At 45.7% G+C, this 18725-nt stretch overlaps 1 protein-coding gene across 17 annotated transcripts in view; it reads right to left on the reverse strand.

Moving 5' to 3' along the window:
- TLN2 (talin 2) overlaps positions 1 to 18725 on the reverse strand; it is a 471505-nt gene that overhangs the window by 375084 nt on the left and 77696 nt on the right. For 16 of the 17 annotated variants that reach the window (XM_084967307.1, XM_084967304.1, XM_021094340.2 and 13 more), the window contains one exon: positions 1148 to 1237. The gene's annotated coding sequence lies outside the window, so the exon portion shown is untranslated. Of the gene's footprint in view, positions 1 to 1147; positions 1238 to 18725 lie in introns of those variants that run through there. The other variant, XM_084967306.1, reaches the window with a different exon arrangement.

The following is an 18725-nucleotide window of genomic DNA, read 5'->3' on the forward strand; positions in this document are numbered from 1 at the left end:
AAGTAGGCACAACTGCGAAGACCTCCTAGAGGGTCCATATCAATAAATTGAAAAAGGGAGGATTTCACTGACAATACCACAACACATAAAAATAGGGGATGAGCTCACAGACCCTGCTGAGGCTGACAGGCTCCCATACTCTTCGGTTGGGTTCCTATTTTCAGGCCACTCAGCCTCACATGGCTGAAAGAGACGACCGACCCGACCAGCTCCCACCCGGTCTCTGGAGACTTTACAGACACACACCTCAGGCAGTTCACCAAGAATCACACTCAAGGACAAGTCTCACAGGCATCAGGACCCTTGGATCTTCCTTCTCCAAGTGTGATCTGCAAACCAGCAGCTTTAGCATCACCTGGACCTTTTTAGAAATACAAGCCCCACCCAGATCTACCCTATCAAAGGTCTGAAGTTTATCTAGACCTGCAGGTGACAGGTGCTTTAGTACATTTAGGATGAAACAGTCCATCCAGCTAGGACCATGATAATTAACTTAGGTTTTATTTCATCTTTCTCTCTCTGCATGGCAATTCCACGACAGCACACACTATGCCTACCTTAGCCACTGGCACATAGTATGTAATCAATATTCGATACACAAATGAATGAGGGGTCTACCAAGTGACTCGAGAGACCCACCTTATGTTAAGTGCAAAGAAAGCGCAAGAAGGGCCTGAGAGAGAAGGAGATGGAACACCTGGCGGTGACAGAAAGTTGTCTTTAAATGAGGCAGTCAGAGTAGTCCTCTCTATAAAGGGCTTTACTCCAGGGTGGCATTAGGCTAAGGTGTGATGGATGAGAAAGAGCACACTGGGGAAGAGGGCCATCAGCCCTAAGAAACACCAAGCACCCTCATTTGCCACCATCAAGAATCTTTGCCTGGAGGCCACTGAGAATAGAGAACCAAGACTCCTAAGTTGGGCTCTGGGGTGGAACGAAGCAGCTTTGAGGAGTCAGATCCAGAAGGCCCTGTGACCGAGAGTAGAAAGGCCATGTCTGGAGTCATGGCTGCCACCCTCCAGGCTTCTGGAGCTGGGTGTGCCTGAGGAGGGCTACAGAGAGAGGCAGTCTATCAGCTGGGCTTTGTTTCCTGGCCACAACCCCTCCAGCCCTCAGGTTCCAAAGGAGAAACATAGAGACGACTTACTATTTTCGACAAGTCAATCCAGGAACTTGCGGGCAGCAGAGCATCCAAGGGACCAGGTGCCCCGTCCAGATGTTACCCTCCAGCAGCGCACTGGTAAAAAAAAAAAAAAAAAAAAGACAAATGGCACACATTAGCAGGTGAGCATCATTCTCCCAGCATTAAATGACACTAGCAGGGTTCAGACTGTAAAGAGGGGAGAAAAGGAAAGCACCACGCCCAGTCAGTGGTCTGGGAGCACCATGCAGTGTCACAGGCGGCAATTCCTCTGCCCTCGATCTCGATGATGGCAGAGGCTCCATCCCACTAGCAGCAGCTCCAGAGCAGCCGCTCTGCAGACACCCACTGTAGGGTCCAGACGTGTGGCTGCAAAGTCCCTTGGAAATACTCAGGCTCAACCTCTCCTTTTACAGATGAGAAAAACGAAGTCTCAGAAAAGACAGGCCTTGCCCAAAATCAGCAGTGTGTAATGGCAAGGCCATGAGGGGAATCACAGAACCAAGCTTATAAAAAGTTTACGTTTACCTGTGTATTACCTTCCATCATGAAACTCAGGTTCTCAATAAATGTTATTCTTATTCGTCCTGGCTCTTAACAGAGGAGAAGAGACAAAGCAGCCTACAGTTCCAAATCTTAAACTGTTCGCCTAAATTCTCTCTCCTTAATCCCCAAAGACTTTCAACAGCCAAACTGAAACTCCTGGTTTTCTTCAAAGACAAAAGAAAAAGAGAAAGAAAACCCCAGAACTGTTCACATTTGAGTCCAAGAAGAAAAATCGAAAAACCTCACAACCTAAAAATCACGCATTTATGAGATATAATCAGCACACAACCAAAACAAAAGCTCCTTTTCCATACATCAGGCTTACAGATCCAAAAGACCAGAACCCTCCAGAGAAATGCCTGGAGATCCTAAAAGGTGCTCCCTTTCAAAGTTCAGGGGGTTAAGACTGTTGTTAAAGGTCATTTTGTTAAAATGAAATCAATGATCACACTGCTATCTTCAAGAAATGACTCTTCATCTAATTGTATATATAAGCTATAATCATGGAAATGGTCACCTCTTCCCCGAGGGGTTGCAAGTCCAGCTGACCCTGACACATCGGTGCAACCCTGGGCAGATCATGCCTAACACCTCGCTTATCTTCCACTAACTCACCCATAAAAGGACAGGGACGGGCTAAGACTCAGGTGTCCTTCAGCTAGAATATTCTGAAATCCCCCTACATTGATGAAACAAGCTGAAAGTACCTCCCGTTAAGTCAGCTTATACAAAGCCTAATGACTCCCCTACTTTGAAGAAGTCAATGTCAGTCATTTTAAACTGCCATCTCTCTTAGGAAATAACTACAAAGCTGGTGTAACAACAATCACATTCTGTTTCTAGGCAGTTCCCTGCAGGAGGGACAAATCTGCCCCCACCCGCACTAAATGAGTATTTGGACCTGTTTCCCCAAAGGTCCATTATTATTTATAAGGGCAAAAGTTAGGGTTTCTTTTGCATGAAGGAGAATTTAGGCAGTGAGGTCATCTGTTTTGAAACTACAGCAACCATTCCAGTTTTTTTCCCTCCATTTTGGCATTTTAGTTACTCTGGGTCAAGAGGCCAAGATGCAAATTTTGGAGAAAATGCCAAGCCTGGTAGGCAACCCACAGAATGGCCAAAGATTCTGCCTAGACAATCCAGGGTACAACTTATTATGAGGTCCCCTTTCCAAAGTTAGGCATAGTCAGAGGTAAAAATCCAGCCCAGACTCACACACAAGGAGACTCACACACTTTTCAAGGCATCTTCAACAGTCTCAGGATTCATTTTAAAAATTAAAAAAATACGACCTACCACAATGGCCACATTATTCCCTATCCTTATGGGGCAGGATGGTCCATAAACTTGGCTGGAAATATGACAGACCTCTGCATACAGATGGAGAACATAATGGATTCAGTTTCAAAGGGTTCATGAGCACCCTGAAATGTCTCTGTAGCTCTGGTTAAAAATTCCAGCTTAATTGGCGTTCCCATTGTGGCTAAGTGGTTAGTGAACCCAAATAGCATCCATGAAGACGCAGGTTCAATCCCTGGCTTTGCTCAGTGGGTTAAGGATCTGGCATTGGTGTGAGCTGTGGTGTAGGTCACAGACGCAGCCAAGATCTTGTGTTGCTGTGGCTGTGGCTTAAGCCAGGGGCCACAGCTCCAATTGGACCCCTAGCCTGGGAACTTCCATATGCTGTGGGTGCGGCCCTAAAAAGACAGAAAGACCAAAAAAAAAAAAAAAAAAAAAATCCAACTTAATTAATATAAGGAATCCTTTTTCATCTTTCTCTCTGAACTTTCTACAAGCCCTAGATAAATAGGGTTGAGGAGCAAATCCCATTTACAGAGTGATGCACGAGGGCAGGGACCAGCAAGAAAATCAGCTTTTACGGCTGATGACTATGCAGCCAGCAATGCTAACAGCTGTTGTAGAGTTCTCAACTGGGCTGTGCCTGGAATCCTTTGCCAAACCGTTTCCACATGGACCTTCCCCGAAGCTGTGTTTGTCCTTGGTCCCCAAGTTTCAAAACTAAAAATACATCAACAAACATCTGCATTGTTTAGGAACGCATACACAGGTAACAAGGACTGGTTAAAATAAAAAATCAAGACTTTATCACAACTCTGAGGTGACAGGGAGGAGCGTCTAACATATTTAAGATGTTCAGAATGTTGATTTCCTCGCCTGGTTGTTGGCTTCCCTGATGTTCCAACTATTCATATGTTTCATATATTCTTCTCTATGTATGTTGCAGAGTAAAGCAACTGACCTTACAGAGAGATTCAGGTCGGTGACAAGGACCCCCAGGACTTGTCATCTCAGCCCCAGCTCAAGACACGGCAGTGAAACTCTGGAGCCAGCCCAGTGCCTATCTGAGGTTGGGGCCCGCCAGGGAACAGTGACCAGCTCTAGCCCCCAAGCACTGTCTATAAATACATCTTTTTTACAAGTCCACACCCTTGGACAGTCCTGTGTTCTGGGCTGAGGCCACACTGACCTCCGCTGCTGCCCGTCACTCTGGGAAGAGCTGGTGTTAGGTTTCTGAGAACCCACTGGTCTTTCCTCTTCCAGCTCACAGGCCTGTTTCCTGGGGCACATTCTGTTACCGTGAACCATCTCAGTAATTCTTCCTGAACAGCTGAGAAAGAAGCGAAGCCCAGACACTTATGTGGAGCTCGGAGGAACTCAGCTGGACACAGAGGCCGGGGTTCCTCACCATGACTCCACCGTCCTTGCGAGAACTCTGCTCATTCAGTGAGGGGTCAAAAGATCCATCAGCCAGAGAAAAAGGTGGACAGCATATGGAGACATGACGGGGACATCTCCATTTCTAGCCCTTCCCACACACTTGGCAATACAGTCTCGACAAACTAAGGAACATACGCTCCTTTCCTCACCATTTGAGCAACAATATACCATTACAAAAAGAGCCTTTTGGGGGCAATCTTACAAGCCGACAAAAGTTACCATTTTTTTTTTTAATTACAACAGCCAAATATTGACATCATGACGTCAAACAACACTTTAAGCCAGGATTGGAGAGCCTGCACCCATGCCCTGGGCAGGACAGACACACAGTAAAAACTGCCTAATAAAGGAGGTACGGTGGTCCCTCATCTCTGCTCAGTCTTTTCTACTCTTCTCCTAGCTCAAGTCTGCATTTTAAAAAGACAAAGCAAAATGCAAATTAAAAATACAAAACCCGGCGAGTTCCCGTCATGGCTCAGCAATTAAAGAACCCGACTAGTATCCATGAGGATGAAGGTTCAATCCCTGGCCTCCTTCATGGGGTTAAGGACCTGGCGTTGCCATGAGCTGTGGTATGGGTTGCAGACGCAGCTCGGATCCTGTGTTGCTGTGGCCGTGGGGTAGGCCGGTGGCTACAACTCTGATTTAAACCCTAGTCTGGGAACTTCTATATGCCGCGAGTGTGGCCCTAAAAAGACAAAAAAAAAAAAAATACAAACCCCACTCTCAGGAGTTCCCTGGTGGCTCAGTGGGTTAAGGGTCTGGCAACATCATTGCTATGGCTCTGGTTGCAGCTGTGGCATAGGTTCAAACCCAGGCCCCGGAACTTCTGTTTGCTGCAGATTCAGCCCCAAAAAAGGGGGAAAAAAAATACAAAACTCACCCTCTGTCACATTCAAAAGTAAAACATCCCATTGGATTCTTCCCCTTTTGCTGAGCTTGAGATGGGCATAGCTTCGTGTGTTTGTGTGTGTGTGTGTGTACACAAGCATGCACACGAGTACACACATGCAAACAAGCCCAACATTCTTGACTGACTCAAAACAATAGCTTATGGGGAAACTATCACTCAGAGGTCAGGAAGAGTAAAGGCTGGCCAATTCCAGAAAGACAAAAGGTTTTAGCAACTAACATGAGAACAAAATGATCTTACACCACTTTCACTCTGAGCCAGTGCCTAAGTGGGATCCTTCTCAAACTTGAAGTGCTCACTTACAGGCAGCGTCACTGTTTCCACCCTAGGGGACCCAAGCGGGAGGATGGCCAAGCCAGAAACAGATTCCGGGGCAGCTATTTGATGTTCAACCCAGACAACCTACAGACGGGGGCTCCTCAGCCAAGGAAGGGGCTGGAATGCTTTGTGAGGCGGGAGACCTTATCCTCAGCCATTAGTCACTACATCCAATAGCTAGTTCCTTTCAGTGAAGGGCCTGGGCCAAGAAGGAAAGTGGACCCTCCAATAAAAAGGCTTGCATCTCTGGGCACCAGATTGTGCTGTAACCTGCAGTCCTCACCCCTCCTCTCTTGTACCTCTAAGAACTCAGGAAAGAAAAAAACCACACTCAGTAGGTCTCTCCCTCCATGATCAGACTTGCTGCCAGGGTAGGAGTGCCATGCAGACGGGGTCGGTGGAGGCACGGGCATGCCCCAGATTTACTACACACTAAGGCATGAAATTCCAAATGCTGCAAGAGCTCCATACCAAAAAAACAAACAACCCCATCAACAAAGGGGCAGAAGATCTAAACAGACAATTCTCCAAAGAAGACATACAGATGGCCAAAAAACACATGAAAAGATGTTCAACATCACTCATTATTAGAGAGATGCAAATCAAAACCACTATGAGGTACCACCTTACACCAGCCAGAATGGCCATCATCAAAAAGTCTACAAACAGTAAGTGTTGGAGACCGTGTGGAGAAAAAGGAACACTAGTACACTGTTGATGGGATTGTAAATTGGTGCAACCACTGTGGAAAGCAGTATGGAGATTCCTCAGAAAACTAAAAATAAGATTACCATTTGATCCAGCAATCCCACTCCTGGACATCTATCCAGAGAAAACCACGACTCGCAAAGACACATGTACTCCGATGTTCATTGCAGCACTATTTACAATAGCCAAGACATGGAAACAACCTAAACATCCATCGACAGAGGAGTGGATCAAGAAGATGTGGTACATATACACAATGGAAGATTACTCAGCCATTAAAAAGAACGAAATACCAGCATTTTTTGCAACATGGATGGACCTAGAAACTATCATGCTAAGTGAAGTCAGCCATACAATGAGACACCAACATCCAATGCTTTCACTGACATGTGGAATCTGAAAAAAGGACAGACTGAACTTCTTTGCAGAACAGATGCTGACTCAGACACTGAAAAATTTATGGTCTCCAGAGGAGACATTTTGGGGAGTAGGGGGATGTGCTTGGGTTGTGGGATGGAAATCCTGTGAAATTGGGTTGTGATGATCATTATACAACTACAGATATGATAAATTCATTTGAGTAATAAAAAAAAAAATTAAATGCTGCAAGAGGAAGAAAAGCAGATAGTACCTTCTAAGGTCAAAATGTCCTGCAGATACCTCCACCCCTCAAATATAATAGTAGTTGTACTTCTAGGATCCTTGAGAGGGAAAATATCGAGTCATAAATGCTCTTAAATCAATTTTTAATTCATCCCAACAGCCCCTACATACATTTTTAAAACAGCAAAAAATAACTCCAAGGCATTATTAATTTATTCTATAGGCAAATACTTGACACATTCAGATTAAGGATCTCTTGCAGAACTTCCACAAAATAGTAAAACAGCATGTTGTTTTGCCTCAATGTGGTGCTGGAGCCAGGGTTGGAGGTTTCAAGAAACAAAAACGAAAACACAAAAACCCAGAACCTTTGCCATACTTAAGAGGCTATGCCAATTTGGAAGAAACTTTAGGTCACATGCGAAGGTAGGGACTAGTTTTTTTGTTTGTTTTTTGCTTTTTAGGGCCACACTCGTGGCATATGGAGGTTCCTGGGCGAGGGGTTGAATCGGAGCTACAGCTGCCAGCCTACACCAAAGCCACAGCCACACTGGATCCAAGCCCCATCTCAACCTACACCACAGCTGATGGCAACACCGGATGCTCAACCCCTACTGAGAGAGGCCAGGGGTTGAACCCGCAACCTCATGGTTCCTCATCAGAATCTTTCCCACTGCATCACGACGGGAACTCCAGAAACTAGTTTTGAAATAAGCTATTACCTGTATCGCCTCCTGCAGCTGAGTGGTCTTCAGAGCACAACCCCCAACTAGAATCCCATGTCCATCCCTCCTGCAATTAATTCCCTCCAGAGGGACCCCACCACCACCACCACCTCACCACATTTGTCACAGGTTCCAAATAGTCTCGTCTCTCGTCTGTCTCAACCTGGAGCTCCTTGAGGGCATAGACTGCCCTCTCCTGCTGGTACCCTTAGCACCTTGCACAGACTAATAGTTGGGAAAAGGAGGGAAGAGGGAGAAAGATGATGTTTTATAGAGGCCTTTGCAGGTAACTAAGATGAACAATACAAGTTTGGGGAGGCAAACGGTATGAGTGGACCTTTCCCCCTCAGCCCAGCATAACTCAGTCATTTCACATTCAACTTTGAAAACTCAGAACTGTGCTAAGGGTACAAGCCAGTATCTGACAGTCTCCCCAGAGGCCTGGTCCATGTAAGCAGCCCAGCTCACCATCAATCAGGCTGACAGCAGCAGGGAGACAGAATTAGACTCAGAGGTGCCCACGGTCCTCTTCCAGAAGCCCTTCTGCCCGGCTTGTACAGCTGCCTTTTCTATCCTTTCCCCCCCTCCCCTGCGCTGGGAGTTCTCCACTGCTTCCAGGATGCAGTTCAAACCCCTTACCACAGGATGAAGCCTTGCACCCTCAGCCCCTGTCCCGAGACATCCCCCGCCCCGCCCCAGCCCTGGAGCCACAACCTAGTCCCAGGAGCAGTCTAGGGTCCAGGAAGCTCCCCACCCCGCCACATCCTGCCCTCTCCTCACCCACTTTGGGGTCTGTCCCCAAGCCATTCATTCCTTCCAGGAAAGCCCAACCCCCTCACCTGATACCACTCTACCTCCCTCCAAAACCCAGATCACACATCCCCAAGCATCCAAGACGACCCCTCCAAGCCCCCTGAGTCCCAATTAGCCTTTCTTTCCCCACACACAGAGGCTTCTGTTCTGCTGTGAGAAACCTCACACCCAGGGAGTGAGCTTCCGCGTGACTGTCACTCACCCAGGCAAGAGTGCACCACCTTTACCTTTGTACCCTACGCAGCAAACCGCGAAGGCTCCTGGCCCAGTCAAGACCCCAGTACCTAGGAAAGGCCCAGGCCTTACCGTTTCGAGGGTTCTTGTGGGTCTCAGGATCTAGAATCAAACCAAGAACACAAACAGCCTGAACAAGGATTTGGGGCGGGGGTGGGGACTGGTTGTATATTTTGTTTAAGCACTCCAGTGACTCAAGCACACGAGTCCATAGGTTCAGGCTCTATTTCCCAAGGACCAAACAACTAGACTTCCTCAGCAAACTCAGAGTTCCTCTGGAACCAACTAAAAAGCCTGTGACTGCAAAAGGCACAGGCACACTCTTCTTTAGAAAGGACTCAGCTTCTCCCTAAGCAGCATCATTAAAGGAATGGAATTTATCAACTCACTCGGAAGGCACAGACTTCTTTTGAGGCAGATCGGCCCACATACTTTTTCTTCTGATTCACTGAATGTGTTATGCGGGCTTACAATTCAGACAGTTCCCTAGGTCAGAAAATCCATTTGCTTGTGAACCAGCTAGAAATGGCAATGTTCTGAGTGCTGGTCTCAGATGAGAAGTCTGCTTACACGCTCCAAATAAAATAAGGAAATAGTATTTGACCACTGTAGACAAGCCTCTGGAATATCCTCCCCCAACCACCCCTGCCCCCCCAGAACACAAATGTTTTTCATTTGTTCCAAGCTTTGTTTCAATTACATGCCAAGAAAAGAGAGAGAAAAACCCCACTACCACCCACTCCTGCTTTCATGAAAACATTATAAATTATCTTTATTACGTCATTCAGTCAAGTGGCCCCACAGAAGGTAATGTTGACAAATGGTTACAGGAGCCATTTTCTCAAGAGCGTCTTTGTTCATAGGTATTCTGCTGGTCTGCCGGGCGGTGGCCTTTTTTTTTTTTTCCCCCTCTCTCTCCAGAAAACAGACAGCAGAGGACATGGGTCTTGTCTGAAGACTTTGACATCAGTTTCTAAAGGAACGTCATGACCATCAACAGAAAAACAACTTCTGTGTAACATTAATTAATTTCAGCAACAAAAGCTGAATGAATCGTGTCTTAATAGTCCAACTTTCCCTAGCTAAGTCAATTCCAGCTCTAAGAAGGAGATCCAGAGTTTTAATGTTCACCTAGGGCCCACAGGCCAGCTCCCTAGGCCCCACTCGAGTAGAAGCATTTCAGAGAAATATAAATCACCATGCTATGTCCTCTGACACCTGCGGCGTGTGGAAGTTCCCGCCGAGGGATCAAACCCCAGCCAGGGATCAAACCCGCCCCACATCAGTGACCCAAGCCACTGCTGCAGCAACACCCAATTCTTCACCCGACCGGATTCTATGCCACAAGGGAACTTCTTGACATTTCTCCGATTAAGTAAACTCTCAAAAGTGATCAACTGTGAGGGTCCTACAACCAACAGCACCAGAGCCATTCTCTTTTCATTTCTATTACAAGCCCACACTCCAGAATGGAAGACAAAGCTTTCCCATTTAAATCAAAAGGAGGGAAGAAAAATGTGAAATACCTGAATTCTTAAAGGCCAGACAACCTTTATTATTGTCTATTCTTCCTAAGGTCCTCTCTGGTGATTAGTATGAAACTTAGCACAAAATTCTACACTAAAAGTCTATCTTTTTTGTTCCAACCAGAAATTTTATTTTTTTATGATTTTTATTGTTTCCATTATAATTGATTTACAGCGTTGTGTCAGTTTTCTACTGTACAGCAAGGTGAACCAGACTCACACACACACACACACACATATATATATTCTCTTTCTCACATTATCCTCCATCATGTTCCATCACAGGTGACTAAATATAGTTCACTGTGCTATCCAGTAGAATCTCATTGCTTATACACTTCAAATGCAATAGTTTGCATCTAGTAACCCCCAAAGTCCCAGTCTGTCCCACTCCCTCCCCTTGCCCCCTTGGCAACCACAAGTCTGTTCTCTAAGTCCATGATTTTCTTTTCTGTGGAAAGGTTTGTGACATACTTTAGATTCCAGATATAAGTGATATCATATGGTATCTGGCTTTCTCTTTCTGACTTACTTCACTCAGTATGAGAGCCTCTAGTTCCATCCATGTTGCTGCAAATGGCATTATTTTGCTCTTTTTATGGATGAGTGTATTCCATTGTGTATATATACCACACTTCCTAATCCAATCATCTGTCGATGGACATTTAGGTTGTTTCCATGACTTGGTTATTGTGAATAGTGCTGCAGTGAACATACAGGTGCATGTGTCTTTTTCAAGCAAAGTTTTGTCTGGAATATGCCCAAGGGTGGGATTGCTGGGTCATATGGTAGTTCTAGCTTTAGTTTTCTGAGGTACCTCCATACTGTTTTCCATAGTGGTTGTAGCAATTTACATTCCCACCAACAGTGTAGGAGGGTTCTCTTTTCTCCAGAATTTGTTATCTGCAGACTTGTTAATGATGGCCATTCTGACAGGTGTGAAGTGTTACCTCATAGTAGTTTTGATTTGCATTTCTCTAATAAGTTGTGATCTAACCAGAGATTTTAGATATAGCAGGAACTTAAGAGATTCCTGGGCTAACAGCTTAACAAACTCCAATAGAATCCCACCAGATAGAACAGGGTGAACCACCAGCAATGGAAAGCCATTCATAGCTAGTACAACCACTATGGAAAACACTATGGAGGTACCTTAGAAAACTAAAGCTAGAACTACCATATGACCCAGCAATCCCACTCTTGGACATATATCCAGACAAAACTTTCCTTGAAAAAGACACATGCACCTGTATGTTCACTGCAACACTATTCACAATAGCCAAGACATGGAAACGACCTAAATGTCCATTGACAGATGATTGGATTAGGAAGTGTGGTATATATACAGTGGAATACTACTCAGCCATAAAAAAAGAACAAAATAATGCCATTTGCAGCAACGTGGATGGAACTAGAGGCTCTCATACTGAGTGAAGTAAGTCAGAAAGAGAAAGCCAGATACCATATGATATCACTTATATCTGGAATCTAAAATACATCACAAATGAACTTTTCCACAGAAAAGAAAATCATGGACTTAGAGAACAGACTTGTGGTTGCCAAGGGGGAGGGAGAGGGAGTGGGATGGACTGGGAGTTTGGAGTTAATAGATATAGACTGGAGTTCCCGTCGTGGCGCAGTGGTTAACGAATCCGACTAGGAACCATGAGGTTGCGGGTTCGGTCCCTGCCCTTGCTCAGTGGGTTAACGATCCGGCGTTGCCATGAGCTGTGGTGTAGGTTACAGACGTGGCTCGGATCCCGCGTTGCTGTGGCTCTGGTGTAGGCCGGTGGCTACAGCTCCGATTCAACCCCTAGCCTGGGAACCTCCATATGCAGCGGGAGCGGCCCAAGAAATAGCAACAACAACAGCAACAAAAGACAAAAATAAATAAATAAATAAATAAATAAATAAATAAATAAATAAATAAATAAATAAAAAATAAAAAATAAAAATAGATATAGACTGCTACCTTTGGAATGGATGGACAATGAGATCCTGCTGTATAGCACTGGGAACTATGTCTAATCACTTCTGATAAATCTATATATGTATGTGTAACCAGGTCAACATGCTATACAGTATAAAATTGACAGAGCACTGTAAACCAGCTATAATGAAAAAAAAAAGCAAAAAAGAAAGCCATTCATAGCAAGCATGAGATTTCACTCATTTCATTCAGATTCTATATTCTAGAATCAATTCTTATCCCATACATTTTGCACTTAATATGTGCATGCTAAAATACCTCGTCTTCCCAATTCCCTGAGTAAAATTAAGGCTCCAAAAAAGTCGTAGGTTTATCCTATGGTTTCATATACCCAGGCTAGGCTCACCACCCTGCACATGACCCCATCCAGAAAGCAGGAATCTTGGCTCTGTCCTTCCTCCCGCAGACAAAAAAACTCTTGCTCTAGTATTTGGTGACTTAAAGAGAGCAGGAGGCAAGCCCAAGTACAGAACCCAGGTCTCCGGCCTCCAAGTCTGGGGCTCTTCACCCCTTTGCATCCAACAATTCGTAGCCACCCAAAGCCATGCCTTCATAAGGTCATTGTCCACTTTCAAATCTGCCCATACATCTGCTCTACATTCAGGCAGGTTTACATGAGTGAGTGTTCTCTCCTGAGCTTATCCCAAGGTTCACAAAAGGGGAGCCGGATTTTTCATCGGTTTCAGATTGCCAAAATTTCCTTGGCCTTTGGCATAGTTTGACTTCTCCCCTACTCATAGTTCATGTGGTCCCCATCGACACCCACTGCCTAAAATTAAATGTACAAGCGGCTTACTGAAGACAAGTTATCAGCATTCCAAAATCTAAGGAAATCAAATCAAATCTACTCAAGGGCAAAATGTCATCCCCAACACAATGCAATTCGGTTCAGAGCTACGTTGACCACTTTCCTATAAATGGCCTTGGAGCCAGTGTTATCTACTGTCAGAGCTATAGTAACACTTTCTGCTGTGTATTTCACATTTCTAAGCAAAAGGGGAACTATGCCTTGTCAATATAAAAGTTGTATCTATGAATTCCAGTGGGCGTCATGTAGATGTAAAGCACTGGTTCTCATGGCGGGGGTGGGCAATTTCCCTCTCAGAGGACTTTGGGGTAGTCTGGAGACATTTTTGTTTGTCACAATTGAAGCAGAAAGGGGAGGTGCTCCTATTATCTAGTGGGTGGAGTCCAGGGATGGAGCTAAACATCTTATAATACACAGGACAGCCCCGCCCCAAAAGAATCATCCAGCCCAAAATTCCAACAGTACCACGGTTGAGTGCTCCCACCTAAAATATAGGAAGAACACTGGGGCGGAGTCATGAACCCTGATTCTTCCTCAATGGGCTGCTTGGTCTGGACGTAGCACCTAAATTTCTGGGACTCTGGTTCACTGTCGCTAATCAAAGAGGTTGGCTTGTTTCAGAGATTTTGCAACCTCAACACCAGAATCCAACCCTAGCTGTAAAAGCCGTCTAGCATGGCAGCTCTCTAAGCCCCCAGCTACTGTCTCTCGTCCTAACACTCTTGATAAGGGGCATATCCCAACAGTCTTGTCTCCAGCCTATCGCATTTCCACTAGAAGGAAGAGCCATGCTGAAAGCAACTTGTTTCTCAGTATCCCCATGCATCACAGAGGTCCCCAGTGACCTCCTAGTTCACAAAATGAAAAAGAGAAAGTTCCTGGACATCATCTTCTTCCAACTCTAAAATCATTCTAGGAGTTCCTATCATGGCTCAGTGGTTAATGAATCCAACTAGCATCCATGAGGATACAGGTTCAATCCCTAGCCTCACTCGGTGGGGTAAGGATCCGGCATTGCCATGACCTGTGCTGTAGGTCACAGACACAGGCCGGATCTGGCATTGCTGTGGCTATGATGTAGGCCAGCAGGTACAGCTCAGATTCAGCCCCTAGCCTGGGAACCTCCAAATGCCGTGGGTGCAGCCCTGTAAGGACAAAAATAAATAAAATAAAATAATTCTATGCAGTCAGCAAACTAAGGACAGGCATGTAAGGCTCATTTTCAATTCTACATTCTGCTTTGCAAAAATGCCTAAGGAAAAAAAAAAAAGTTTTACAATAAAGTTAAAAAAAAATAGCATGGCTACAACTGCATTCAATGATGGGGAAGATTTTTATGCATGTTCATACTACTTGGCAACCACCAATCAGCCCACCACCCCAGTTTAGGGGGTATACTCAGTATTGTCCTTGTTTCGTAGACAGAGAAAACATGCAACCACCTTGCCGTTCTCAAGACCTATTCTACTAGCTCCAGCTATATATACAACTCCCATGAAAGAGACCAGCTTAGTTGAGAGGGTGAGCCCCTCCGTAAACAATCAATGGTCTTTAAACCCACACAATTCAGGACTTGTTTTACAAGTAGACTTCTCAGCTTCAGGAAAACGAATGTAACTTGTCTGACTCAAGGGGAGTGGGGGAGAGGATTAACATCTTAAATATCCCTAAGTTCATCAGGCCTCTGTCTCTCAAAGAGTGCAAGAGAGTCAAACACTTGTCCAGACACCCTGAATAGGAATCCCTTTGCTTCCATTATGCTCCAAGCCAAGGATTCTCCAGATCCCAAGCTAGGACACAGTAGCTGGGCCAGTGGGTCAAGTGGGAGAAGACACCCAGAAGAGAAGAGAGGCAAGGAGAACTTCTAAGACTAAAAAGCAATGGCACATACCTCTGCTAAAAGCTAAAGGGTTTAACTTATTTCATTGACCTCAAAAACGAAAAACACAACAAGTTTCCCAGTACTTCCACCACCCAAAAAGCAAATGAGACTAAGAAATCCAAACATCACTGAAGGGGCAAAACAATAACAAAAACGAGTGAAAATTCTACAGATGGCAACAGAGGGTTAATGTCCCAAGGCAAGGCTTCCTCTCAGCAAGTACAAATCAGAAATCATAATAAAGATGCTGAAGGATTTAGTCATGCGCCCTCCCCTCGGCCAACACAAGGAATGGCAAAAATGCAGAGCAAGTGCTGGGAGCCAGAACATTTCATTTTCTTTCTAACGGTGCAAAGAATTTGCATTTAAAATGAGCATTTCGTCAGACCTTCCAAGAATGCTTGATATTTAGCTGCCAAGAAGAGTAAAAGTGAACCTCCATGACACCAAATTTCTAATTTAACTGCAACAAAGTACCTGAGTTCCCTGGTAGACTAAAGAACACTTGTAGCTAATGACATCTTTCCAGTCAAGTCAAACTTCAAATATACTCAAATATAGTCAATTCTTAAAACACAGTCAAATCACATTACCAAAAAGTAACAAGGATAAAGAGTACCTTCTCATAAATCAAACTTGACCTGTTTATAATTTCAAATTTACAAGGAAAGCAGTATCCAAGAAATAGAGATTTGTAGGAATCCTAAAGAGTCAACCATTAGGAAAGCAGAGGGCATTTTTTCTTGAGCAACTAAGTACTGAAGGCCCACCAGGAGAAGCACCAGGGGCTGGAGTAGAATCAAGGCAGGGGGCCCAGTGGACCTGTCCATTAGTAAGTCTGGTTCTCAGCATCCATAACCAAAATACACAACGGAAATTTGATTTTTTTTTTTTTTTGTCTTTTTAGGTCCACACCCACCGCATAAGGAGGTTCTCAGGCTAGGGGTCTAATCGGAGCTTTAGATGTCGTCCTACACCACAGCTCACACCAGATCCTTAACCCACTAGCGAGGCCAGGGATCGAACCTGCAATCTCATGGTTCCTAGTCAGATTCGTTAACCACTGAGCCACAACGGGAACTCCTGATTTTTTTTTTTTAAATGGAAACACGGATGGGAGGGAGGATCACCTCACAGTTCCTCAGCCACCAGAGATGGTGCTAGAAAGAAGGGCTGTCAGCAGGTGGCCTTAGCTTCCCTCTGTAAGAAGGACCGTTTTAAGTAGTTATTGAACGCAGAAGGAGATTTCATCTTCTTTACTCACTAGTAACACTGGAGGGTGGAAAGAAATACTAGAAAACTATCAGTACAAGTTTTTCAAAACAGGGTGAGCAGAGCAGCAGGGCTGGGGGAAGGCCAGAGCATCACTATTCTGTAGGGGAAGCAATACTCCAACGAGCCACGGGGCTCCAGCGGCCAGAGCCATCAGCCAAACTGAGCAACACAAAGGGAATGTTTAGGAGTCTGAAGCTGTTTCGTGTCTCCTTCCACATCCTCCTCCTTATGGGGGTGGCTGCTCTGCGGTCAGGATGGCTTTTCACCAGAGCTAGAAGATTTCCTAACAAGGGCAATTTTAATTAAAGATGAGACACAGGCAATGCAAAAGGGAAAGAGAAATCACCAGAGGAAGCTGTCCAGCCTGCAGCCTCCCAGTGGTTCGCTTTCCCACCAGGCCCTCGCACCAAGCTGGCTTTGCGTTTGGTAGTCCTGGACCTGGGGCCTGGACCAGCTGGCCAGGGCCACACCCACAGCTCGGGGCCATTTCCTCTGGCTGGCGCTCTCTTTATCCAGGCTACTGCACTACCCTGCCCTTCTCCTAAAAACAGGGACCCCTCTGGCTAAGCAGACTTCCCCCAGAAGCAATGCCTCTATCATCCATCCCTGGCAAACTTCCAGGCTGGGAATCTGGACCATGAGGGTCCAGGAAGATGAGTCACTGCCTCACCACTGGGAACCCAACAGGTAGTGCTGGTTTCCAAAACAGAAAGCCCTAACGACTCATGAAGCAACCAGCCAACTCCACGGCTTCCCTTCACTGGGCCGCCCATGGGCCTCTCAGACTGAGCCGAGGGCAGCTCTGGACAGCACATAGCATAATCCTGACGCACGCCACCCGGCTCTTTCCTGGGGGTTTCCATGCAACAGGCCACAATGGTGCTCCTTTAACCCTCATTTAAAAACCAAACATAAAACAATCCTCCCTCTCCTGACTCCTACAGAGTGTCTCAGGCCATTACCTCATCAGCTTGGACATGATCTATCCAACATTTGGACTTTTCTGTGCTGACCAGACAACCGTGAGCCAGCAGTAATTTCCACCAGAGCTTCGGCCCGAGTTCTTCCCTCTGCATGGAGCGCTCTGGCCCAGGTGGCTCACCTGGAAGGCAGGCTTTCATCCTTCAAGTCTAGCTTAAATGTCACCTCTTTAGAGACCCATCCAAAATAGCTGCCCTTGACTCCAACTCAAAGCTTCCCCCACCCCACTAGGCCTTGTTCCTCTTGATCCCTGCTGTCAGTTCAGCACTGGTGCAGAGTCTGGCCCACAACGGATCCCCAGAACAATTTACTCAGTAAATGAATGCCCTGGAAAAAGTATATCTGAACTCTCGCTCCTTGGTATAAATCTGGCCATGTCAAAATGCACGTACAAGAATATTCCCATCAGGAGTTCCCGTCGTGGCACAGTGGTTAACAAATCCGACTAAGAACCATGAGGTTGCGCGTTCGGTCCCTGCCCTTGCTCAGTGGGTTAATGATCCAGCATTGCCGTGAGCTGTGGTGTAGGTTGCAGACGTGGCTCGGATCCCACGTTGCTGTGGCTCTGGCGTAGGCCAGTGGCTCCAGCTCCAATTAGATCCCTAGCCCGGGAACCTCCATATGCCGCGGGAGCGGCCCAAGAAATAGCTAAAAAGACAAAAAAAAAAAAAAAAAAGAATATTCCCATCAGCTTGTTTATAAGAGCCAAAAATCTGGAAACCACCAAAATGTCCATGGACAGAAGGATAGATGCTATGAATAAAAGGAATAAACACCAGCCAACAAGGAGAAGGACAGGCCTACACCTCACCTGACAGTGTGGAAGCATCTTACAACCATCAGGCTGAACAAAAGAAACCAGAAACAAGGACACACTTGAGATGTCTGTTTTTAGCCTATTCAAAGACAGGAAAAGTTAAGTCAGGACAGTGATTACGAGGAAGAGGCAGGGTCCCTGCCAGGAGTATCTGGGGTTCTGGCCCTGCCCTTTCCTGATCCTAACACAGGTTACACAGGTGTGCTCAGTCTATGAAAATGCATCAAGGTGCATGTTTATCATTTGTGTACTTCTCTGTTCTGTTTCAACAACACTGCATCAAGATAGCCTGAAATAAACATGAGATTTTTTTTTTTTTTAAAGGGCTGCGCCTGCGGCATATGAAGTTTCCCAGGCTAGAGCTGTAGCAGCCGCCAGCCTACAGCACACCCACAACAATGCCAGATCCAAGCAGCGTCTGCGACCTACACCACAGCTCATGGCAATCCCAATCGTTACCCACTAAGCAAGGCCAGGGATCGAACCTGTGTTCTCATGGATGCTAGTCAGATTCATTTCCACTGAGCCAAGACGGGAACTCCAAGGATTCTTTTTCTTTCTTTCCTTAAAAGGGCTGACTTAAAGACAGTCCTGTCCCAAGGCCCAGTATCCTATGTCCAGTCTTCCTCCAATGACATGCTATGGTTAAACAACACCAGCGGCCCTCTGCACACAACCAGCACGCTGTCCGGGTCCGGGTACCATG

Source organism: Sus scrofa, chromosome 1 (assembly GCF_054392235.1).
Source record: "Sus scrofa isolate SSC_HxYL_T2T_F1_AM1 chromosome 1, Sscrofa_HxYL_maternal_Yorkshire_Landrace_v2.0, whole genome shotgun sequence".
Taxonomy (NCBI): domain Eukaryota; kingdom Metazoa; phylum Chordata; class Mammalia; order Artiodactyla; family Suidae; genus Sus; species Sus scrofa.